This window comes from Lissotriton helveticus, chromosome 6 (assembly GCF_964261635.1).
Source record: "Lissotriton helveticus chromosome 6, aLisHel1.1, whole genome shotgun sequence".
Lineage (NCBI taxonomy): Eukaryota > Metazoa > Chordata > Amphibia > Caudata > Salamandridae > Lissotriton > Lissotriton helveticus.
In genome coordinates, this window is record NC_136067.1 from 365,498,932 (window position 1) to 365,520,633 (window position 21,702).

At 52.4% G+C, this 21,702-nt stretch overlaps 18 non-coding genes across 18 annotated transcripts; all 18 read right to left on the minus strand.

Moving 5' to 3' along the window:
- Window positions 1–572: 572 nt before the first annotated feature.
- LOC144765485 (U2 spliceosomal RNA) lies at window positions 573–763 on the minus strand. The gene has a single exon (XR_013597464.1). It is a non-coding gene; the product is annotated as a U2 spliceosomal RNA (small nuclear RNA).
- A 998-nt stretch (window positions 764–1,761) lies between these two features.
- LOC144765496 (U2 spliceosomal RNA) lies at window positions 1,762–1,952 on the minus strand. Its single transcript, XR_013597475.1, has one exon. It is a non-coding gene; the product is annotated as a U2 spliceosomal RNA (small nuclear RNA).
- Window positions 1,953–2,952: 1,000 nt separating this feature from the next.
- Window positions 2,953–3,143, minus strand: LOC144765507 (U2 spliceosomal RNA). Its single transcript, XR_013597486.1, has one exon. It is a non-coding gene; the product is annotated as a U2 spliceosomal RNA (small nuclear RNA).
- Window positions 3,144–4,140: 997 nt separating this feature from the next.
- On the minus strand, window positions 4,141–4,331 carry LOC144765518 (U2 spliceosomal RNA). Its single transcript, XR_013597489.1, has one exon. It is a non-coding gene; the product is annotated as a U2 spliceosomal RNA (small nuclear RNA).
- Window positions 4,332–5,325: 994 nt separating this feature from the next.
- Window positions 5,326–5,516, minus strand: LOC144765529 (U2 spliceosomal RNA). The gene has a single exon (XR_013597490.1). It is a non-coding gene; the product is annotated as a U2 spliceosomal RNA (small nuclear RNA).
- Window positions 5,517–6,514: 998 nt separating this feature from the next.
- LOC144765541 (U2 spliceosomal RNA) lies at window positions 6,515–6,705 on the minus strand. The gene has a single exon (XR_013597491.1). It is a non-coding gene; the product is annotated as a U2 spliceosomal RNA (small nuclear RNA).
- A 1,002-nt stretch (window positions 6,706–7,707) lies between these two features.
- Window positions 7,708–7,898, minus strand: LOC144765542 (U2 spliceosomal RNA). The gene has a single exon (XR_013597492.1). It is a non-coding gene; the product is annotated as a U2 spliceosomal RNA (small nuclear RNA).
- A 993-nt stretch (window positions 7,899–8,891) lies between these two features.
- Window positions 8,892–9,082, minus strand: LOC144765543 (U2 spliceosomal RNA). The gene has a single exon (XR_013597493.1). It is a non-coding gene; the product is annotated as a U2 spliceosomal RNA (small nuclear RNA).
- A 1,002-nt stretch (window positions 9,083–10,084) lies between these two features.
- On the minus strand, window positions 10,085–10,275 carry LOC144765544 (U2 spliceosomal RNA). Its single transcript, XR_013597494.1, has one exon. It is a non-coding gene; the product is annotated as a U2 spliceosomal RNA (small nuclear RNA).
- Window positions 10,276–11,268: 993 nt separating this feature from the next.
- On the minus strand, window positions 11,269–11,459 carry LOC144765545 (U2 spliceosomal RNA). The gene has a single exon (XR_013597495.1). It is a non-coding gene; the product is annotated as a U2 spliceosomal RNA (small nuclear RNA).
- Window positions 11,460–12,461: 1,002 nt separating this feature from the next.
- LOC144765547 (U2 spliceosomal RNA) lies at window positions 12,462–12,652 on the minus strand. Its single transcript, XR_013597496.1, has one exon. It is a non-coding gene; the product is annotated as a U2 spliceosomal RNA (small nuclear RNA).
- A 990-nt stretch (window positions 12,653–13,642) lies between these two features.
- On the minus strand, window positions 13,643–13,833 carry LOC144765548 (U2 spliceosomal RNA). The gene has a single exon (XR_013597497.1). It is a non-coding gene; the product is annotated as a U2 spliceosomal RNA (small nuclear RNA).
- A 993-nt stretch (window positions 13,834–14,826) lies between these two features.
- On the minus strand, window positions 14,827–15,017 carry LOC144765549 (U2 spliceosomal RNA). Its single transcript, XR_013597498.1, has one exon. It is a non-coding gene; the product is annotated as a U2 spliceosomal RNA (small nuclear RNA).
- A 998-nt stretch (window positions 15,018–16,015) lies between these two features.
- On the minus strand, window positions 16,016–16,206 carry LOC144765550 (U2 spliceosomal RNA). The gene has a single exon (XR_013597499.1). It is a non-coding gene; the product is annotated as a U2 spliceosomal RNA (small nuclear RNA).
- Window positions 16,207–17,196: 990 nt separating this feature from the next.
- LOC144765551 (U2 spliceosomal RNA) lies at window positions 17,197–17,387 on the minus strand. The gene has a single exon (XR_013597500.1). It is a non-coding gene; the product is annotated as a U2 spliceosomal RNA (small nuclear RNA).
- A 986-nt stretch (window positions 17,388–18,373) lies between these two features.
- On the minus strand, window positions 18,374–18,564 carry LOC144765552 (U2 spliceosomal RNA). Its single transcript, XR_013597501.1, has one exon. It is a non-coding gene; the product is annotated as a U2 spliceosomal RNA (small nuclear RNA).
- A 999-nt stretch (window positions 18,565–19,563) lies between these two features.
- Window positions 19,564–19,754, minus strand: LOC144765553 (U2 spliceosomal RNA). Its single transcript, XR_013597502.1, has one exon. It is a non-coding gene; the product is annotated as a U2 spliceosomal RNA (small nuclear RNA).
- A 998-nt stretch (window positions 19,755–20,752) lies between these two features.
- Window positions 20,753–20,943, minus strand: LOC144765554 (U2 spliceosomal RNA). Its single transcript, XR_013597503.1, has one exon. It is a non-coding gene; the product is annotated as a U2 spliceosomal RNA (small nuclear RNA).
- Between the last annotated feature and the right edge of the window lie 759 nt (window positions 20,944–21,702).

A 21,702-nucleotide genomic window follows, 5' to 3' on the forward strand; every position in this document is an offset into this window, starting at 1 on the left:
CTATAGATAAGGCTTGGCCGTTCGTGGCCGTTCGGGGACGGGCGGGGCGGGCAGAGAAGGAAAAGGACTCTGTATTTTTCTTCTTGCTCAGAGAAGCCAAGGGCAGTGTCCACTTCTCTGCCTGCCAGCCAGCCAGCCTGCCTGCCTGCCTCCCTCCCTCCCTCCCTCCCTCCCTCCATCCATCCATCCTACTGACTTGCTGGGAACCTTCTTCCATTCGTTCCCCAGTGAAATGGATCCAAAACCAATGAAACTCTGCTGCTGGAAAAACAGTCTTTTTCCGACGTTTATCTCTTTTCAAAGTGCAGCGTCTGGATGGAGAAGGGGAGAAATAAAGAAATAATTTTTTATTTGTATTTTTTTTCGTAAACCCGAAAAATTCATAAATAAATAACGCACGGCCCGGGTGCGGCAAATAAGTCAAATAAATACATAAATAAGGCAAGACACGGTGACCAGTTTGCTTTTATTCACACGCAAACACAATAGCGCCACTTTACAGGGTTTGGTAGTGGAGCGCTACTCTCGTTTTCTCGTCTATTTTTCAACAGCATTGTTGTTTTCCCCGGGTGGGGAAGTGCACCATTCCTGGAGGTACTGCAATACCAGGTTGATGCGTGGAGTGGACAGAGCAAGCTCCTATTCCATCTCCCTGTTCCAAAAATCAATTTAATATATGGTCCCCAGATAGAGGACGTATCAGATATTAAACTGATAAGAACAGATACTACACTTGATCTTAGCCAAAAGGCCGAGAAGCGATAACCAGAATGGTGCCAGAATTAACGCCTCCCGAAGAAATCCACCTGGCTGACCCGGACCGGGGTCTTCCCTTGCACCGTCGCTGGACGCCCTTTCGCCTCTTTTTCAGACTCCCAGCAAGAGTTCATCATGTGCCGGTGGAAAGGAGGTCCCGGCCACAGGCCTTCTCCCGGCTCCCAGAGTCCTCCTGGGCTGTCGCCTCATTAGGCGTCACTTAGCATACCCACGTTGTCCTCTTTCTAGTATTTGCATGCCCCGCCCCTTCCTGCGCACTGCTTCCAGCCGGCTGGCCAGAAAGCCTGGCAGCCAGGGGATGCTGGGAAGCAGCCCAGGATGCCCTGGACAGCTCCCGGACCGGAAATGGACGGCACCTGGCCCCTCGCCCTCGCTTGCCGGGGACACTACTCCCCTGCAGCCTAAGGCCTATAGATAAGGCTTGGCCGTTCGTGGCCGTTCGGGGACGGGCGGGGCGGGCAGAGAAGGAAAAGGACTCTGTATTTTTCTTCTTGCTCAGAGAAGCCAAGGGCAGTGTCCACTTCTCTGCCTGCCAGCCAGCCAGCCTGCCTGCCTGCCTCCCTCCCTCCCTCCCTCCCTCCCTCCCTCCATCCATCCATCCTACTGACTTGCTGGGAACCTTCTTCCATTCGTTCCCCAGTGAAATGGATCCAAAACCAATGAAACTCTGCTGCTGGAAAAACAGTCTTTTTCCGACGTTTATCTCTTTTCAAAGTGCAGCGTCTGGATGGAGAAGGGGAGAAATAAAGAAATAATTTTTTATTTGTATTTTTTTTCGTAAACCCGAAAAATTCATAAATAAATAACGCACGGCCCGGGTGCGGCAAATAAGTCAAATAAATACATAAATAAGGCAAGACACGGTGACCAGTTTGCTTTTATTCACACGCAAACACAATAGCGCCACTTTACAGGGTTTGGTAGTGGAGCGCTACTCTCGTTTTCTCGTCTATTTTTCAACAGCATTGTTGTTTTCCCCGGGTGGGGAAGTGCACCATTCCTGGAGGTACTGCAATACCAGGTTGATGCGTGGAGTGGACAGAGCAAGCTCCTATTCCATCTCCCTGTTCCAAAAATCAATTTAATATATGGTCCCCAGATAGAGGACGTATCAGATATTAAACTGATAAGAACAGATACTACACTTGATCTTAGCCAAAAGGCCGAGAAGCGATAACCAGAATGGTGCCAGAATTAACGCCTCCCGAAGAAATCCACCTGGCTGACCCGGACCGGGGTCTTCCCTTGCACCGTCGCTGGACGCCCTTTCGCCTCTTTTTCAGACTCCCACAAGAGTTCATCATGTGCCGGTGGAAAGGAGGTCCCGGCCACAGGCCTTCTCCCGGCTCCCAGAGTCCTCCTGGGCTGTCGCCTCATTAGGCGTCACTTAGCATACCCACGTTGTCCTCTTTCTAGTATTTGCATGCCCCGCCCCTTCCTGCGCACTGCTTCCAGCCGGCTGGCCAGAAAGCCTGGCAGCCAGGGGATGCTGGGAAGCAGCCCAGGATGCCCTGGACAGCTCCCGGACCGGAAATGGACGGCACCTGGCCCCTCGCCCTCGCTTGCCGGGGACACTACTCCCCTGCAGCCTAAGGCCTATAGATAAGGCTTGGCCGTTCGTGGCCGTTCGTGGCCGTTCGGGGACGGGCGGGGCGGGCAGAGAAGGAAAAGGACTCTGTATTTTTCTTCTTGCTCAGAGAAGCCAAGGGCAGTGTCCACTTCTCTGCCAGCCAGCCAGCCTGCCTGCCTGCCTGCCTCCCTCCCTCCCTCCCTGCCTCCCTCCCTCCATCCATCCTACTGACTTGCTGGGAACCTTCTTCCATTCGTTCCCCAGTGAAATGGATCCAAAACCAATGAAACTCTGCTGCTGGAAAAACAGTCTTTTTCCGACGTTTGTCTCTTTTCAAAGTGCAGCGTCTGGATGGAGAAGGGGAGAAATAAAGAAATAATTTTTTATTTGTATTTTTTTTCGTAAACCCGAAAAATTCATAAATAAATAACGCACGGCCCGGGTGCGGCAAATAAGTCAAATAAATACATAAATAAGGCAAGACACGGTGACCAGTTTGCTTTTATTCACACGCAAACACAATAGCGCCACTTTACAGGGTTTGGTAGTGGAGCGCTACTCTCGTTTTCTCGTCTATTTTTCAACAGCATTGTTTTCCCCGGGTGGGGAAGTGCACCATTCCTGGAGGTACTGCAATACCAGGTTGATGCGTGGAGTGGACAGAGCAAGCTCCTATTCCATCTCCCTGTTCCAAAAATCAATTTAATATATGGTCCCCAGATAGAGGACGTATCAGATATTAAACTGATAAGAACAGATACTACACTTGATCTTAGCCAAAAGGCCGAGAAGCGATAACCAGAATGGTGCCAGAATTAACGCCTCCCGAAGAAATCCACCTGGCTGACCCGGACCGGGGTCTTCCCTTGCACCGTCGCTGGACGCCCTTTCGCCTCTTTTTCAGACTCCCACAAGAGTTCATCATGTGCCGGTGGAAAGGAGGTCCCGGCCACAGGCCTTCTCCCGGCTCCCAGAGTCCTCCTGGGCTGTCGCCTCATTAGGCGTCACTTAGCATACCCACGTTGTCCTCTTTCTAGTATTTGCATGCCCCGCCCCTTCCTGCGCACTGCTTCCAGCCGGCTGGCCAGAAAGCCTGGCAGCCAGGGGATGCTGGGAAGCAGCCCAGGATGCCCTGGACAGCTCCCGGACCGGAAATGGACGGCACCTGGCCCCTCGCCCTCGCTTGCCGGGGACACTACTCCCCTGCAGCCTAAGGCCTATAGATAAGGCTTGGCCGTTCGTGGCCGTTCGGGGACGGGCGGGGCGGGCAGAGAAGGAAAAGGACTCTGTATTTTTCTTCTTGCTCAGAGAAGCCAAGGGCAGTGTCCACTTCTCTGCCTGCCAGCCAGCCAGCCTGCCTGCCTGCCTCCCTCCCTCCCTCCCTCCCTCCCTCCCTCCATCCATCCATCCTACTGACTTGCTGGGAACCTTCTTCCATTCGTTCCCCAGTGAAATGGATCCAAAACCAATGAAACTCTGCTGCTGGAAAAACAGTCTTTTTCCGACGTTTATCTCTTTTCAAAGTGCAGCGTCTGGATGGAGAAGGGGAGAAATAAAGAAATAATTTTTTATTTGTATTTTTTTTCGTAAACCCGAAAAATTCATAAATAAATAACGCACGGCCCGGGTGCGGCAAATAAGTCAAATAAATACATAAATAAGGCAAGACACGGTGACCAGTTTGCTTTTATTCACACGCAAACACAATAGCGCCACTTTACAGGGTTTGGTAGTGGAGCGCTACTCTCGTTTTCTCGTCTATTTTTCAACAGCATTGTTGTTTTCCCCGGGTGGGGAAGTGCACCATTCCTGGAGGTACTGCAATACCAGGTTGATGCGTGGAGTGGACAGAGCAAGCTCCTATTCCATCTCCCTGTTCCAAAAATCAATTTAATATATGGTCCCCAGATAGAGGACGTATCAGATATTAAACTGATAAGAACAGATACTACACTTGATCTTAGCCAAAAGGCCGAGAAGCGATAACCAGAATGGTGCCAGAATTAACGCCTCCCGAAGAAATCCACCTGGCTGACCCGGACCGGGGTCTTCCCTTGCACCGTCGCTGGACGCCCTTTCGCCTCTTTTTCAGACTCCCACAAGAGTTCATCATGTGCCGGTGGAAAGGAGGTCCCGGCCACAGGCCTTCTCCCGGCTCCCAGAGTCCTCCTGGGCTGTCGCCTCATTAGGCGTCACTTAGCATACCCACGTTGTCCTCTTTCTAGTATTTGCATGCCCCGCCCCTTCCTGCGCACTGCTTCCAGCCGGCTGGCCAGAAAGCCTGGCAGCCAGGGGATGCTGGGAAGCAGCCCAGGATGCCCTGGACAGCTCCCGGACCGGAAATGGACGGCACCTGGCCCCTCGCCCTCGCTTGCCGGGGACACTACTCCCCTGCAGCCTAAGGCCTATAGATAAGGCTTGGCCGTTCGTGGCCGTTCGGGGACGGGCGGGGCGGGCAGAGAAGGAAAAGGACTCTGTATTTTTCTTCTTGCTCAGAGAAGCCAAGGGCAGTGTCCACTTCTCTGCCAGCCAGCCAGCCAGCCTGCCTGCCTGCCTGCCTCCCTCCCTCCCTCCCTGCCTCCCTCCCTCCATCCATCCTACTGACTTGCTGGGAACCTTCTTCCATTCGTTCCCCAGTGAAATGGATCCAAAACCAATGAAACTCTGCTGCTGGAAAAACAGTCTTTTTCCGACGTTTGTCTCTTTTCAAAGTGCAGCGTCTGGATGGAGAAGGGGAGAAATAAAGAAATAATTTTTTATTTGTATTTTTTTTCGTAAACCCGAAAAATTCATAAATAAATAACGCACGGCCCGGGTGCGGCAAATAAGTCAAATAAATACATAAATAAGGCAAGACACGGTGACCAGTTTGCTTTTATTCACACGCAAACACAATAGCGCCACTTTACAGGGTTTGGTAGTGGAGCGCTACTCTCGTTTTCTCGTCTATTTTTCAACAGCATTGTTTTCCCCGGGTGGGGAAGTGCACCATTCCTGGAGGTACTGCAATACCAGGTTGATGCGTGGAGTGGACAGAGCAAGCTCCTATTCCATCTCCCTGTTCCAAAAATCAATTTAATATATGGTCCCCAGATAGAGGACGTATCAGATATTAAACTGATAAGAACAGATACTACACTTGATCTTAGCCAAAAGGCCGAGAAGCGATAACCAGAATGGTGCCAGAATTAACGCCTCCCGAAGAAATCCACCTGGCTGACCCGGACCGGGGTCTTCCCTTGCACCGTCGCTGGACGCCCTTTCGCCTCTTTTTCAGACTCCCACAAGAGTTCATCATGTGCCGGTGGAAAGGAGGTCCCGGCCACAGGCCTTCTCCCGGCTCCCAGAGTCCTCCTGGGCTGTCGCCTCATTAGGCGTCACTTAGCATACCCACGTTGTCCTCTTTCTAGTATTTGCATGCCCCGCCCCTTCCTGCGCACTGCTTCCAGCCGGCTGGCCAGAAAGCCTGGCAGCCAGGGGATGCTGGGAAGCAGCCCAGGATGCCCTGGACAGCTCCCGGACCGGAAATGGACGGCACCTGGCCCCTCGCCCTCGCTTGCCGGGGACACTACTCCCCTGCAGCCTAAGGCCTATAGATAAGGCTTGGCCGTTCGTGGCCGTTCGGGGACGGGCGGGGCGGGCAGAGAAGGAAAAGGACTCTGTATTTTTCTTCTTGCTCAGAGAAGCCAAGGGCAGTGTCCACTTCTCTGCCTGCCAGCCAGCCAGCCTGCCTGCCTGCCTCCCTCCCTCCCTCCCTCCCTCCCTCCCTCCCTCCATCCATCCATCCTACTGACTTGCTGGGAACCTTCTTCCATTCGTTCCCCAGTGAAATGGATCCAAAACCAATGAAACTCTGCTGCTGGAAAAACAGTCTTTTTCCGACGTTTATCTCTTTTCAAAGTGCAGCGTCTGGATGGAGAAGGGGAGAAATAAAGAAATAATTTTTTATTTGTATTTTTTTTCGTAAACCCGAAAAATTCATAAATAAATAACGCACGGCCCGGGTGCGGCAAATAAGTCAAATAAATACATAAATAAGGCAAGACACGGTGACCAGTTTGCTTTTATTCACACGCAAACACAATAGCGCCACTTTACAGGGTTTGGTAGTGGAGCGCTACTCTCGTTTTCTCGTCTATTTTTCAACAGCATTGTTTTCCCCGGGTGGGGAAGTGCACCATTCCTGGAGGTACTGCAATACCAGGTTGATGCGTGGAGTGGACAGAGCAAGCTCCTATTCCATCTCCCTGTTCCAAAAATCAATTTAATATATGGTCCCCAGATAGAGGACGTATCAGATATTAAACTGATAAGAACAGATACTACACTTGATCTTAGCCAAAAGGCCGAGAAGCGATAACCAGAATGGTGCCAGAATTAACGCCTCCCGAAGAAATCCACCTGGCTGACCCGGACCGGGGTCTTCCCTTGCACCGTCGCTGGACGCCCTTTCGCCTCTTTTTCAGACTCCCACAAGAGTTCATCATGTGCCGGTGGAAAGGAGGTCCCGGCCACAGGCCTTCTCCCGGCTCCCAGAGTCCTCCTGGGCTGTCGCCTCATTAGGCGTCACTTAGCATACCCACGTTGTCCTCTTTCTAGTATTTGCATGCCCCGCCCCTTCCTGCGCACTGCTTCCAGCCGGCTGGCCAGAAAGCCTGGCAGCCAGGGGATGCTGGGAAGCAGCCCAGGATGCCCTGGACAGCTCCCGGACCGGAAATGGACGGCACCTGGCCCCTCGCCCTCGCTTGCCGGGGACACTACTCCCCTGCAGCCTAAGGCCTATAGATAAGGCTTGGCCGTTCGTGGCCGTTCGGGGACGGGCGGGGCGGGCAGAGAAGGAAAAGGACTCTGTATTTTTCTTCTTGCTCAGAGAAGCCAAGGGCAGTGTCCACTTCTCTGCCAGCCAGCCAGCCTGCCTGCCTGCCTGCCTCCCTCCCTCCCTCCCTCCCTCCCTCCCTGCCTCCCTCCCTCCATCCATCCTACTGACTTGCTGGGAACCTTCTTCCATTCGTTCCCCAGTGAAATGGATCCAAAACCAATGAAACTCTGCTGCTGGAAAAACAGTCTTTTTCCGACGTTTGTCTCTTTTCAAAGTGCAGCGTCTGGATGGAGAAGGGGAGAAATAAAGAAATAATTTTTTATTTGTATTTTTTTTCGTAAACCCGAAAAATTCATAAATAAATAACGCACGGCCCGGGTGCGGCAAATAAGTCAAATAAATACATAAATAAGGCAAGACACGGTGACCAGTTTGCTTTTATTCACACGCAAACACAATAGCGCCACTTTACAGGGTTTGGTAGTGGAGCGCTACTCTCGTTTTCTCGTCTATTTTTCAACAGCATTGTTTTCCCCGGGTGGGGAAGTGCACCATTCCTGGAGGTACTGCAATACCAGGTTGATGCGTGGAGTGGACAGAGCAAGCTCCTATTCCATCTCCCTGTTCCAAAAATCAATTTAATATATGGTCCCCAGATAGAGGACGTATCAGATATTAAACTGATAAGAACAGATACTACACTTGATCTTAGCCAAAAGGCCGAGAAGCGATAACCAGAATGGTGCCAGAATTAACGCCTCCCGAAGAAATCCACCTGGCTGACCCGGACCGGGGTCTTCCCTTGCACCGTCGCTGGACGCCCTTTCGCCTCTTTTTCAGACTCCCACAAGAGTTCATCATGTGCCGGTGGAAAGGAGGTCCCGGCCACAGGCCTTCTCCCGGCTCCCAGAGTCCTCCTGGGCTGTCGCCTCATTAGGCGTCACTTAGCATACCCACGTTGTCCTCTTTCTAGTATTTGCATGCCCCGCCCCTTCCTGCGCACTGCTTCCAGCCGGCTGGCCAGAAAGCCTGGCAGCCAGGGGATGCTGGGAAGCAGCCCAGGATGCCCTGGACAGCTCCCGGACCGGAAATGGACGGCACCTGGCCCCTCGCCCTCGCTTGCCGGGGACACTACTCCCCTGCAGCCTAAGGCCTATAGATAAGGCTTGGCCGTTCGTGGCCGTTCGGGGACGGGCGGGGCGGGCAGAGAAGGAAAAGGACTCTGTATTTTTCTTCTTGCTCAGAGAAGCCAAGGGCAGTGTCCACTTCTCTGCCTGCCAGCCAGCCAGCCTGCCTGCCTGCCTCCCTCCCTCCCTCCCTCCCTCCCTCCATCCATCCATCCTACTGACTTGCTGGGAACCTTCTTCCATTCGTTCCCCAGTGAAATGGATCCAAAACCAATGAAACTCTGCTGCTGGAAAAACAGTCTTTTTCCGACGTTTATCTCTTTTCAAAGTGCAGCGTCTGGATGGAGAAGGGGAGAAATAAAGAAATAATTTTTTATTTGTATTTTTTTTCGTAAACCCGAAAAATTCATAAATAAATAACGCACGGCCCGGGTGCGGCAAATAAGTCAAATAAATACATAAATAAGGCAAGACACGGTGACCAGTTTGCTTTTATTCACACGCAAACACAATAGCGCCACTTTACAGGGTTTGGTAGTGGAGCGCTACTCTCGTTTTCTCGTCTATTTTTCAACAGCATTGTTGTTTTCCCCGGGTGGGGAAGTGCACCATTCCTGGAGGTACTGCAATACCAGGTTGATGCGTGGAGTGGACAGAGCAAGCTCCTATTCCATCTCCCTGTTCCAAAAATCAATTTAATATATGGTCCCCAGATAGAGGACGTATCAGATATTAAACTGATAAGAACAGATACTACACTTGATCTTAGCCAAAAGGCCGAGAAGCGATAACCAGAATGGTGCCAGAATTAACGCCTCCCGAAGAAATCCACCTGGCTGACCCGGACCGGGGTCTTCCCTTGCACCGTCGCTGGACGCCCTTTCGCCTCTTTTTCAGACTCCCAGCAAGAGTTCATCATGTGCCGGTGGAAAGGAGGTCCCGGCCACAGGCCTTCTCCCGGCTCCCAGAGTCCTCCTGGGCTGTCGCCTCATTAGGCGTCACTTAGCATACCCACGTTGTCCTCTTTCTAGTATTTGCATGCCCCGCCCCTTCCTGCGCACTGCTTCCAGCCGGCTGGCCAGAAAGCCTGGCAGCCAGGGGATGCTGGGAAGCAGCCCAGGATGCCCTGGACAGCTCCCGGACCGGAAATGGACGGCACCTGGCCCCTCGCCCTCGCTTGCCGGGGACACTACTCCCCTGCAGCCTAAGGCCTATAGATAAGGCTTGGCCGTTCGTGGCCGTTCGGGGACGGGCGGGGCGGGCAGAGAAGGAAAAGGACTCTGTATTTTTCTTCTTGCTCAGAGAAGCCAAGGGCAGTGTCCACTTCTCTGCCTGCCAGCCAGCCAGCCTGCCTGCCTGCCTCCCTCCCTCCCTCCCTCCCTCCCTCCCTCCCTCCATCCATCCATCCTACTGACTTGCTGGGAACCTTCTTCCATTCGTTCCCCAGTGAAATGGATCCAAAACCAATGAAACTCTGCTGCTGGAAAAACAGTCTTTTTCCGACGTTTATCTCTTTTCAAAGTGCAGCGTCTGGATGGAGAAGGGGAGAAATAAAGAAATAATTTTTTATTTGTATTTTTTTTCGTAAACCCGAAAAATTCATAAATAAATAACGCACGGCCCGGGTGCGGCAAATAAGTCAAATAAATACATAAATAAGGCAAGACACGGTGACCAGTTTGCTTTTATTCACACGCAAACACAATAGCGCCACTTTACAGGGTTTGGTAGTGGAGCGCTACTCTCGTTTTCTCGTCTATTTTTCAACAGCATTGTTGTTTTCCCCGGGTGGGGAAGTGCACCATTCCTGGAGGTACTGCAATACCAGGTTGATGCGTGGAGTGGACAGAGCAAGCTCCTATTCCATCTCCCTGTTCCAAAAATCAATTTAATATATGGTCCCCAGATAGAGGACGTATCAGATATTAAACTGATAAGAACAGATACTACACTTGATCTTAGCCAAAAGGCCGAGAAGCGATAACCAGAATGGTGCCAGAATTAACGCCTCCCGAAGAAATCCACCTGGCTGACCCGGACCGGGGTCTTCCCTTGCACCGTCGCTGGACGCCCTTTCGCCTCTTTTTCAGACTCCCACAAGAGTTCATCATGTGCCGGTGGAAAGGAGGTCCCGGCCACAGGCCTTCTCCCGGCTCCCAGAGTCCTCCTGGGCTGTCGCCTCATTAGGCGTCACTTAGCATACCCACGTTGTCCTCTTTCTAGTATTTGCATGCCCCGCCCCTTCCTGCGCACTGCTTCCAGCCGGCTGGCCAGAAAGCCTGGCAGCCAGGGGATGCTGGGAAGCAGCCCAGGATGCCCTGGACAGCTCCCGGACCGGAAATGGACGGCACCTGGCCCCTCGCCCTCGCTTGCCGGGGACACTACTCCCCTGCAGCCTAAGGCCTATAGATAAGGCTTGGCCGTTCGTGGCCGTTCGGGGACGGGCGGGGCGGGCAGAGAAGGAAAAGGACTCTGTATTTTTCTTCTTGCTCAGAGAAGCCAAGGGCAGTGTCCACTTCTCTGCCTGCCAGCCAGCCAGCCTGCCTGCCTGCCTCCCTCCCTCCCTCCCTCCCTCCCTCCATCCATCCATCCTACTGACTTGCTGGGAACCTTCTTCCATTCGTTCCCCAGTGAAATGGATCCAAAACCAATGAAACTCTGCTGCTGGAAAAACAGTCTTTTTCCGACGTTTATCTCTTTTCAAAGTGCAGCGTCTGGATGGAGAAGGGGAGAAATAAAGAAATAATTTTTTATTTGTATTTTTTTTCGTAAACCCGAAAAATTCATAAATAAATAACGCACGGCCCGGGTGCGGCAAATAAGTCAAATAAATACATAAATAAGGCAAGACACGGTGACCAGTTTGCTTTTATTCACACGCAAACACAATAGCGCCACTTTACAGGGTTTGGTAGTGGAGCGCTACTCTCGTTTTCTCGTCTATTTTTCAACAGCATTGTTGTTTTCCCCGGGTGGGGAAGTGCACCATTCCTGGAGGTACTGCAATACCAGGTTGATGCGTGGAGTGGACAGAGCAAGCTCCTATTCCATCTCCCTGTTCCAAAAATCAATTTAATATATGGTCCCCAGATAGAGGACGTATCAGATATTAAACTGATAAGAACAGATACTACACTTGATCTTAGCCAAAAGGCCGAGAAGCGATAACCAGAATGGTGCCAGAATTAACGCCTCCCGAAGAAATCCACCTGGCTGACCCGGACCGGGGTCTTCCCTTGCACCGTCGCTGGACGCCCTTTCGCCTCTTTTTCAGACTCCCAGCAAGAGTTCATCATGTGCCGGTGGAAAGGAGGTCCCGGCCACAGGCCTTCTCCCGGCTCCCAGAGTCCTCCTGGGCTGTCGCCTCATTAGGCGTCACTTAGCATACCCACGTTGTCCTCTTTCTAGTATTTGCATGCCCCGCCCCTTCCTGCGCACTGCTTCCAGCCGGCTGGCCAGAAAGCCTGGCAGCCAGGGGATGCTGGGAAGCAGCCCAGGATGCCCTGGACAGCTCCCGGACCGGAAATGGACGGCACCTGGCCCCTCGCCCTCGCTTGCCGGGGACACTACTCCCCTGCAGCCTAAGGCCTATAGATAAGGCTTGGCCGTTCGTGGCCGTTCGGGGACGGGCGGGGCGGGCAGAGAAGGAAAAGGACTCTGTATTTTTCTTCTTGCTCAGAGAAGCCAAGGGCAGTGTCCACTTCTCTGCCTGCCAGCCAGCCAGCCTGCCTGCCTGCCTCCCTCCCTCCCTCCCTCCCTCCCTCCCTCCCTCCATCCATCCATCCTACTGACTTGCTGGGAACCTTCTTCCATTCGTTCCCCAGTGAAATGGATCCAAAACCAATGAAACTCTGCTGCTGGAAAAACAGTCTTTTTCCGACGTTTATCTCTTTTCAAAGTGCAGCGTCTGGATGGAGAAGGGGAGAAATAAAGAAATAATTTTTTATTTGTATTTTTTTTCGTAAACCCGAAAAATTCATAAATAAATAACGCACGGCCCGGGTGCGGCAAATAAGTCAAATAAATACATAAATAAGGCAAGACACGGTGACCAGTTTGCTTTTATTCACACGCAAACACAATAGCGCCACTTTACAGGGTTTGGTAGTGGAGCGCTACTCTCGTTTTCTCGTCTATTTTTCAACAGCATTGTTGTTTTCCCCGGGTGGGGAAGTGCACCATTCCTGGAGGTACTGCAATACCAGGTTGATGCGTGGAGTGGACAGAGCAAGCTCCTATTCCATCTCCCTGTTCCAAAAATCAATTTAATATATGGTCCCCAGATAGAGGACGTATCAGATATTAAACTGATAAGAACAGATACTACACTTGATCTTAGCCAAAAGGCCGAGAAGCGATAACCAGAATGGTGCCAGAATTAACGCCTCCCGAAGAAATCCACCTGGCTGACCCGGACCGGGGTCTTCCCTTGCACCGTCGCTGGACGCCCTTTCGCCTCTTTTTCAGACTCCCACAAGAGTTCATCATGTGCCGGTGGAAAGGAGGTCCCGGCCACAGGCCTTCTCCCGGCTCCCAGAGTCCTCCTGGGCTGTCGCCTCATTAGGCGTCACTTAGCATACCCACGTTGTCCTCTTTCTAGTATTTGCATGCCCCGCCCCTTCCTGCGCACTGCTTCCAGCCGGCTGGCCAGAAAGCCTGGCAGCCAGGGGATGCTGGGAAGCAGCCCAGGATGCCCTGGACAGCTCCCGGACCGGAAATGGACGGCACCTGGCCCCTCGCCCTCGCTTGCCGGGGACACTACTCCCCTGCAGCCTAAGGCCTATAGATAAGGCTTGGCCGTTCGTGGCCGTTCGGGGACGGGCGGGGCGGGCAGAGAAGGAAAAGGACTCTGTATTTTTCTTCTTGCTCAGAGAAGCCAAGGGCAGTGTCCACTTCTCTGCCAGCCAGCCAGCCTGCCTGCCTGCCTGCCTCCCTCCCTCCCTCCCTGCCTCCCTCCCTCCATCCATCCTACTGACTTGCTGGGAACCTTCTTCCATTCGTTCCCCAGTGAAATGGATCCAAAACCAATGAAACTCTGCTGCTGGAAAAACAGTCTTTTTCCGACGTTTGTCTCTTTTCAAAGTGCAGCGTCTGGATGGAGAAGGGGAGAAATAAAGAAATAATTTTTTATTTGTATTTTTTTTCGTAAACCCGAAAAATTCATAAATAAATAACGCACGGCCCGGGTGCGGCAAATAAGTCAAATAAATACATAAATAAGGCAAGACACGGTGACCAGTTTGCTTTTATTCACACGCAAACACAATAGCGCCACTTTACAGGGTTTGGTAGTGGAGCGCTACTCTCGTTTTCTCGTCTATTTTTCAACAGCATTGTTTTCCCCGGGTGGGGAAGTGCACCATTCCTGGAGGTACTGCAATACCAGGTTGATGCGTGGAGTGGACAGAGCAAGCTCCTATTCCATCTCCCTGTTCCAAAAATCAATTTAATATATGGTCCCCAGATAGAGGACGTATCAGATATTAAACTGATAAGAACAGATACTACACTTGATCTTAGCCAAAAGGCCGAGAAGCGATAACCAGAATGGTGCCAGAATTAACGCCTCCCGAAGAAATCCACCTGGCTGACCCGGACCGGGGTCTTCCCTTGCACCGTCGCTGGACGCCCTTTCGCCTCTTTTTCAGACTCCCACAAGAGTTCATCATGTGCCGGTGGAAAGGAGGTCCCGGCCACAGGCCTTCTCCCGGCTCCCAGAGTCCTCCTGGGCTGTCGCCTCATTAGGCGTCACTTAGCATACCCACGTTGTCCTCTTTCTAGTATTTGCATGCCCCGCCCCTTCCTGCGCACTGCTTCCAGCCGGCTGGCCAGAAAGCCTGGCAGCCAGGGGATGCTGGGAAGCAGCCCAGGATGCCCTGGACAGCTCCCGGACCGGAAATGGACGGCACCTGGCCCCTCGCCCTCGCTTGCCGGGGACACTACTCCCCTGCAGCCTAAGGCCTATAGATAAGGCTTGGCCGTTCGTGGCCGTTCGGGGACGGGCGGGGCGGGCAGAGAAGGAAAAGGACTCTGTATTTTTCTTCTTGCTCAGAGAAGCCAAGGGCAGTGTCCACTTCTCTGCCTGCCAGCCAGCCAGCCTGCCTGCCTGCCTCCCTCCCTCCCTCCCTCCCTCCCTCCATCCATCCATCCTACTGACTTGCTGGGAACCTTCTTCCATTCGTTCCCCAGTGAAATGGATCCAAAACCAATGAAACTCTGCTGCTGGAAAAACAGTCTTTTTCCGACGTTTATCTCTTTTCAAAGTGCAGCGTCTGGATGGAGAAGGGGAGAAATAAAGAAATAATTTTTTATTTGTATTTTTTTTCGTAAACCCGAAAAATTCATAAATAAATAACGCACGGCCCGGGTGCGGCAAATAAGTCAAATAAATACATAAATAAGGCAAGACACGGTGACCAGTTTGCTTTTATTCACACGCAAACACAATAGCGCCACTTTACAGGGTTTGGTAGTGGAGCGCTACTCTCGTTTTCTCGTCTATTTTTCAACAGCATTGTTGTTTTCCCCGGGTGGGGAAGTGCACCATTCCTGGAGGTACTGCAATACCAGGTTGATGCGTGGAGTGGACAGAGCAAGCTCCTATTCCATCTCCCTGTTCCAAAAATCAATTTAATATATGGTCCCCAGATAGAGGACGTATCAGATATTAAACTGATAAGAACAGATACTACACTTGATCTTAGCCAAAAGGCCGAGAAGCGATAACCAGAATGGTGCCAGAATTAACGCCTCCCGAAGAAATCCACCTGGCTGACCCGGACCGGGGTCTTCCCTTGCACCGTCGCTGGACGCCCTTTCGCCTCTTTTTCAGACTCCCAGCAAGAGTTCATCATGTGCCGGTGGAAAGGAGGTCCCGGCCACAGGCCTTCTCCCGGCTCCCAGAGTCCTCCTGGGCTGTCGCCTCATTAGGCGTCACTTAGCATACCCACGTTGTCCTCTTTCTAGTATTTGCATGCCCCGCCCCTTCCTGCGCACTGCTTCCAGCCGGCTGGCCAGAAAGCCTGGCAGCCAGGGGATGCTGGGAAGCAGCCCAGGATGCCCTGGACAGCTCCCGGACCGGAAATGGACGGCACCTGGCCCCTCGCCCTCGCTTGCCGGGGACACTACTCCCCTGCAGCCTAAGGCCTATAGATAAGGCTTGGCCGTTCGTGGCCGTTCGGGGACGGGCGGGGCGGGCAGAGAAGGAAAAGGACTCTGTATTTTTCTTCTTGCTCAGAGAAGCCAAGGGCAGTGTCCACTTCTCTGCCTGCCAGCCAGCCAGCCTGCCTGCCTGCCTCCCTCCCTCCCTCCCTCCCTCCCTCCCTCCATCCATCCATCCTACTGACTTGCTGGGAACCTTCTTCCATTCGTTCCCCAGTGAAATGGATCCAAAACCAATGAAACTCTGCTGCTGGAAAAACAGTCTTTTTCCGACGTTTATCTCTTTTCAAAGTGCAGCGTCTGGATGGAGAAGGGGAGAAATAAAGAAATAATTTTTTATTTGTATTTTTTTTCGTAAACCCGAAAAATTCATAAATAAATAACGCACGGCCCGGGTGCGGCAAATAAGTCAAATAAATACATAAATAAGGCAAGACACGGTGACCAGTTTGCTTTTATTCACACGCAAACACAATAGCGCCACTTTACAGGGTTTGGTAGTGGAGCGCTACTCTCGTTTTCTCGTCTATTTTTCAACAGCATTGTTGTTTTCCCCGGGTGGGGAAGTGCACCATTCCTGGAGGTACTGCAATACCAGGTTGATGCGTGGAGTGGACAGAGCAAGCTCCTATTCCATCTCCCTGTTCCAAAAATCAATTTAATATATGGTCCCCAGATAGAGGACGTATCAGATATTAAACTGATAAGAACAGATACTACACTTGATCTTAGCCAAAAGGCCGAGAAGCGATAACCAGAATGGTGCCAGAATTAACGCCTCCCGAAGAAATCCACCTGGCTGACCCGGACCGGGGTCTTCCCTTGCACCGTCGCTGGACGCCCTTTCGCCTCTTTTTCAGACTCCCACAAGAGTTCATCATGTGCCGGTGGAAAGGAGGTCCCGGCCACAGGCCTTCTCCCGGCTCCCAGAGTCCTCCTGGGCTGTCGCCTCATTAGGCGTCACTTAGCATACCCACGTTGTCCTCTTTCTAGTATTTGCATGCCCCGCCCCTTCCTGCGCACTGCTTCCAGCCGGCTGGCCAGAAAGCCTGGCAGCCAGGGGATGCTGGGAAGCAGCCCAGGATGCCCTGGACAGCTCCCGGACCGGAAATGGACGGCACCTGGCCCCTCGCCCTCGCTTGCCGGGGACACTACTCCCCTGCAGCCTAAGGCCTATAGATAAGGCTTGGCCGTTCGTGGCCGTTCGGGGACGGGCGGGGCGGGCAGAGAAGGAAAAGGACTCTGTATTTTTCTTCTTGCTCAGAGAAGCCAAGGGCAGTGTCCACTTCTCTGCCAGCCAGCCAGCCTGCCTGCCTGCCTGCCTCCCTCCCTCCCTCCCTGCCTCCCTCCCTCCATCCATCCTACTGACTTGCTGGGAACCTTCTTCCATTCGTTCCCCAGTGAAATGGATCCAAAACCAATGAAACTCTGCTGCTGGAAAAACAGTCTTTTTCCGACGTTTGTCTCTTTTCAAAGTGCAGCGTCTGGATGGAGAAGGGGAGAAATAAAGAAATAATTTTTTATTTGTATTTTTTTTCGTAAACCCGAAAAATTCATAAATAAATAACGCACGGCCCGGGTGCGGCAAATAAGTCAAATAAATACATAAATAAGGCAAGACACAGTGACCAGTTTGCTTTTATTCACACGCAAACACAATAGCGCCACTTTACAGGGTTTGGTAGTGGAGCGCTACTCTCGTTTTCTCGTCTATTTTTCAACAGCATTGTTTTCCCCGGGTGGGGAAGTGCACCATTCCTGGAGGTACTGCAATACCAGGTTGATGCGTGGAGTGGACAGAGCAAGCTCCTATTCCATCTCCCTGTTCCAAAAATCAATTTAATATATGGTCCCCAGATAGAGGACGTATCAGATATTAAACTGATAAGAACAGATACTACACTTGATCTTAGCCAAAAGGCCGAGAAGCGATAACCAGAATGGTGCCAGAATTAACGCCTCCCGAAGAAATCCACCTGGCTGACCCGGACCGGGGTCTTCCCTTGCACCGTCGCTGGACGCCCTTTCGCCTCTTTTTCAGACTCCCACAAGAGTTCATCATGTGCCGGTGGAAAGGAGGTCCCGGCCACAGGCCTTCTCCCGGCTCCCAGAGTCCTCCTGGGCTGTCGCCTCATTAGGCGTCACTTAGCATACCCACGTTGTCCTCTTTCTAGTATTTGCATGCCCCGCCCCTTCCTGCGCACTGCTTCCAGCCGGCTGGCCAGAAAGCCTGGCAGCCAGGGGATGCTGGGAAGCAGCCCAGGATGCCCTGGACAGCTCCCGGACCGGAAATGGACGGCACCTGGCCCCTCGCCCTCGCTTGCCGGGGACACTACTCCCCTGCAGCCTAAGGCCTATAGATAAGGCTTGGCCGTTCGTGGCCGTTCGGGGACGGGCGGGGCGGGCAGAGAAGGAAAAGGACTCTGTATTTTTCTTCTTGCTCAGAGAAGCCAAGGGCAGTGTCCACTTCTCTGCCTGCCTGCCTGCCTCCCTCCCTCCCTCCCTCCCTCCCTCCCTCCCTCCCTCCCTCCATCCATCCTACTGACTTGCTGGGAACCTTCTTCCATTCGTTCCCCAGTGAAATGGATCCAAAACCAATGAAACTCTGCTGCTGGAAAAACAGTCTTTTTCCGACGTTTGTCTCTTTTCAAAGTGCAGCGTCTGGATGGAGAAGGGGAGAAATAAAGAAATAATTTTTTATTTGTATTTTTTTTCGTAAACCCGAAAAATTCATAAATAAATAACGCACGGCCCGGGTGCGGCAAATAAGTCAAATAAATACATAAATAAGGCAAGACACGGTGACCAGTTTGCTTTTATTCACACGCAAACACAATAGCGCCACTTTACAGGGTTTGGTAGTGGAGCGCTACTCTCGTTTTCTCGTCTATTTTTCAACAGCATTGTTTTCCCCGGGTGGGGAAGTGCACCATTCCTGGAGGTACTGCAATACCAGGTTGATGCGTGGAGTGGACAGAGCAAGCTCCTATTCCATCTCCCTGTTCCAAAAATCAATTTAATATATGGTCCCCAGATAGAGGACGTATCAGATATTAAACTGATAAGAACAGATACTACACTTGATCTTAGCCAAAAGGCCGAGAAGCGATAACCAGAATGGTGCCAGAATTAACGCCTCCCGAAGAAATCCACCTGGCTGACCCGGACCGGGGTCTTCCCTTGCACCGTCGCTGGACGCCCTTTCGCCTCTTTTTCAGACTCCCAGCAAGAGTTCATCATGTGCCGGTGGAAAGGAGGTCCCGGCCACAGGCCTTCTCCCGGCTCCCAGAGTCCTCCTGGGCTGTCGCCTCATTAGGCGTCACTTAGCATACCCACGTTGTCCTCTTTCTAGTATTTGCATGCCCCGCCCCTTCCTGCGCACTGCTTCCAGCCGGCTGGCCAGAAAGCCTGGCAGCCAGGGGATGCTGGGAAGCAGCCCAGGATGCCCTGGACAGCTCCCGGACCGGAAATGGACGGCACCTGGCCCCTCGCCCTCGCTTGCCGGGGACACTACTCCCCTGCAGCCTAAGGCCTATAGATAAGGCTTGGCCGTTCGTGGCCGTTCGGGGACGGGCGGGGCGGGCAGAGAAGGAAAAGGACTCTGTATTTTTCTTCTTGCTCAGAGAAGCCAAGGGCAGTGTCCACTTCTCTGCCAGCCAGCCAGCCTGCCTGCCTGCCTGCCTCCCTCCCTCCCTCCCTCCCTCCCTGCCTCCCTCCCTCCATCCATCCTACTGACTTGCTGGGAACCTTCTTCCATTCGTTCCCCAGTGAAATGGATCCAAAACCAATGAAACTCTGCTGCTGGAAAAACAGTCTTTTTCCGACGTTTGTCTCTTTTCAAAGTGCAGCGTCTGGATGGAGAAGGGGAGAAATAAAGAAATAATTTTTTATTTGTATTTTTTTTCGTAAACCCGAAAAATTCATAAATAAATAACGCACGGCCCGGGTGCGGCAAATAAGTCAAATAAATACATAAATAAGGCAAGACACGGTGACCAGTTTGCTTTTATTCACACGCAAACACAATAGCGCCACTTTACAGGGTTTGGTAGTGGAGCGCTACTCTCGTTTTCTCGTCTATTTTTCAACAGCATTGTTTTCCCCGGGTGGGGAAGTGCACCATTCCTGGAGGTACTGCAATACCAGGTTGATGCGTGGAGTGGACAGAGCAAGCTCCTATTCCATCTCCCTGTTCCAAAAATCAATTTAATATATGGTCCCCAGATAGAGGACGTATCAGATATTAAACTGATAAGAACAGATACTACACTTGATCTTAGCCAAAAGGCCGAGAAGCGATAACCAGAATGGTGCCAGAATTAACGCCTCCCGAAGAAATCCACCTGGCTGACCCGGACCGGGGTCTTCCCTTGCACCGTCGCTGGACGCCCTTTCGCCTCTTTTTCAGACTCCCAGCAAGAGTTCATCATGTGCCGGTGGAAAGGAGGTCCCGGCCACAGGCCTTCTCCCGGCTCCCAGAGTCCTCCTGGGCTGTCGCCTCATTAGGCGTCACTTAGCATACCCACGTTGTCCTCTTTCTAGTATTTGCATGCCCCGCCCCTTCCTGCGCACTGCTTCCAGCCGGCTGGCCAGAAAGCCTGGCAGCCAGGGGATGCTGGGAAGCAGCCCAGGATGCCCTGGACAGCTCCCGGACCGGAAATGGACGGCACCTGGCCCCTCGCCCTCGCTTGCCGGGGACACTACTCCCCTGCAGCCTAAGGCCTATAGATAAGGCTTGGCCGTTCGTGGCCGTTCGGGGACGGGCGGGGCGGGCAGAGAAGGAAAAGGACTCTGTATTTTTCTTCTTGCTCAGAGAAGCCAAGGGCAGTGTCCACTTCTCTGCCTGCCAGCCAGCCAGCCTGCCTGCCTGCCTCCCTCCCTCCCTCCCTCCCTCCCTCCCTCCATCCATCCATCCTACTGACTTGCTGGGAACCTTCTTCCATTCGTTCCCCAGTGAAATGGATCCAAAACCAATGAAACTCTGCTGCTGGAAAAACAGTCTTTTTCCGACGTTTATCTCTTTTCAAAGTGCAGCGTCTGGATGGAGAAGGGGAGAAATAAAGAAATAATTTTTTATTTGTATTTTTTTTCGTAAACCCGAAAAATTCATAAATAAATAACGCACGGCCCGGGTGCGGCAAATAAGTCAAATAAATACATAAATAAGGCAAGACACGGTGACCAGTTTGCTTTTATTCACACGCAAACACAATAGCGCCACTTTACAGGGTTTGGTAGTGGAGCGCTACTCTCGTTTTCTCGTCTATTTTTCAACAGCATTGTTGTTTTCCCCGGGTGGGGAAGTGCACCATTCCTGGAGGTACTGCAATACCAGGTTGATGCGTGGAGTGGACAGAGCAAGCTCCTATTCCATCTCCCTGTTCCAAAAATCAATTTAATATATGGTCCCCAGATAGAGGACGTATCAGATATTAAACTGATAAGAACAGATACTACACTTGATCTTAGCCAAAAGGCCGAGAAGCGATAACCAGAATGGTGCCAGAATTAACGCCTCCCGAAGAAATCCACCTGGCTGACCCGGACCGGGGTCTTCCCTTGCACCGTCGCTGGACGCCCTTTCGCCTCTTTTTCAGACTCCCAGCAAGAGTTCATCATGTGCCGGTGGAAAGGAGGTCCCGGCCACAGGCCTTCTCCCGGCTCCCAGAGTCCTCCTGGGCTGTCGCCTCATTAGGCGTCACTTAGCATACCCACGTTGTCCTCTTTCTAGTATTTGCATGCCCCGCCCCTTCCTGCGCACTGCTTCCAGCCGGCTGGCCAGAAAGCCTGGCAGCCAGGGGATGCTGGGAAGCAGCCCAGGATGCCCTGGACAGCTCCCGGACCGGAAATGGACGGCACCTGGCCCCTCGCCCTCGCTTGCCGGGGACACTACTCCCCTGCAGCCTAAGGCCTATAGATAAGGCTTGGCCGTTCGTGGCCGTTCGGGGACGGGCGGGGCGGGCAGAGAAGGAAAAGGACTCTGTATTTTTCTTCTTGCTCAGAGAAGCCAAGGGCAGTGTCCACTTCTCTGCCTGCCAGCCAGCCAGCCTGCCTGCCTGCCTCCCTCCCTCCCTCCCTCCCTCCCTCCCTCCATCCATCCATCCTACTGACTTGCTGGGAACCTTCTTCCATTCGTTCCCCAGTGAAATGGATCCAAAACCAATGAAACTCTGCTGCTGGAAAAACAGTCTTTTTCCGACGTTTATCTCTTTTCAAAGTGCAGCGTCTGGATGGAGAAGGGGAGAAAT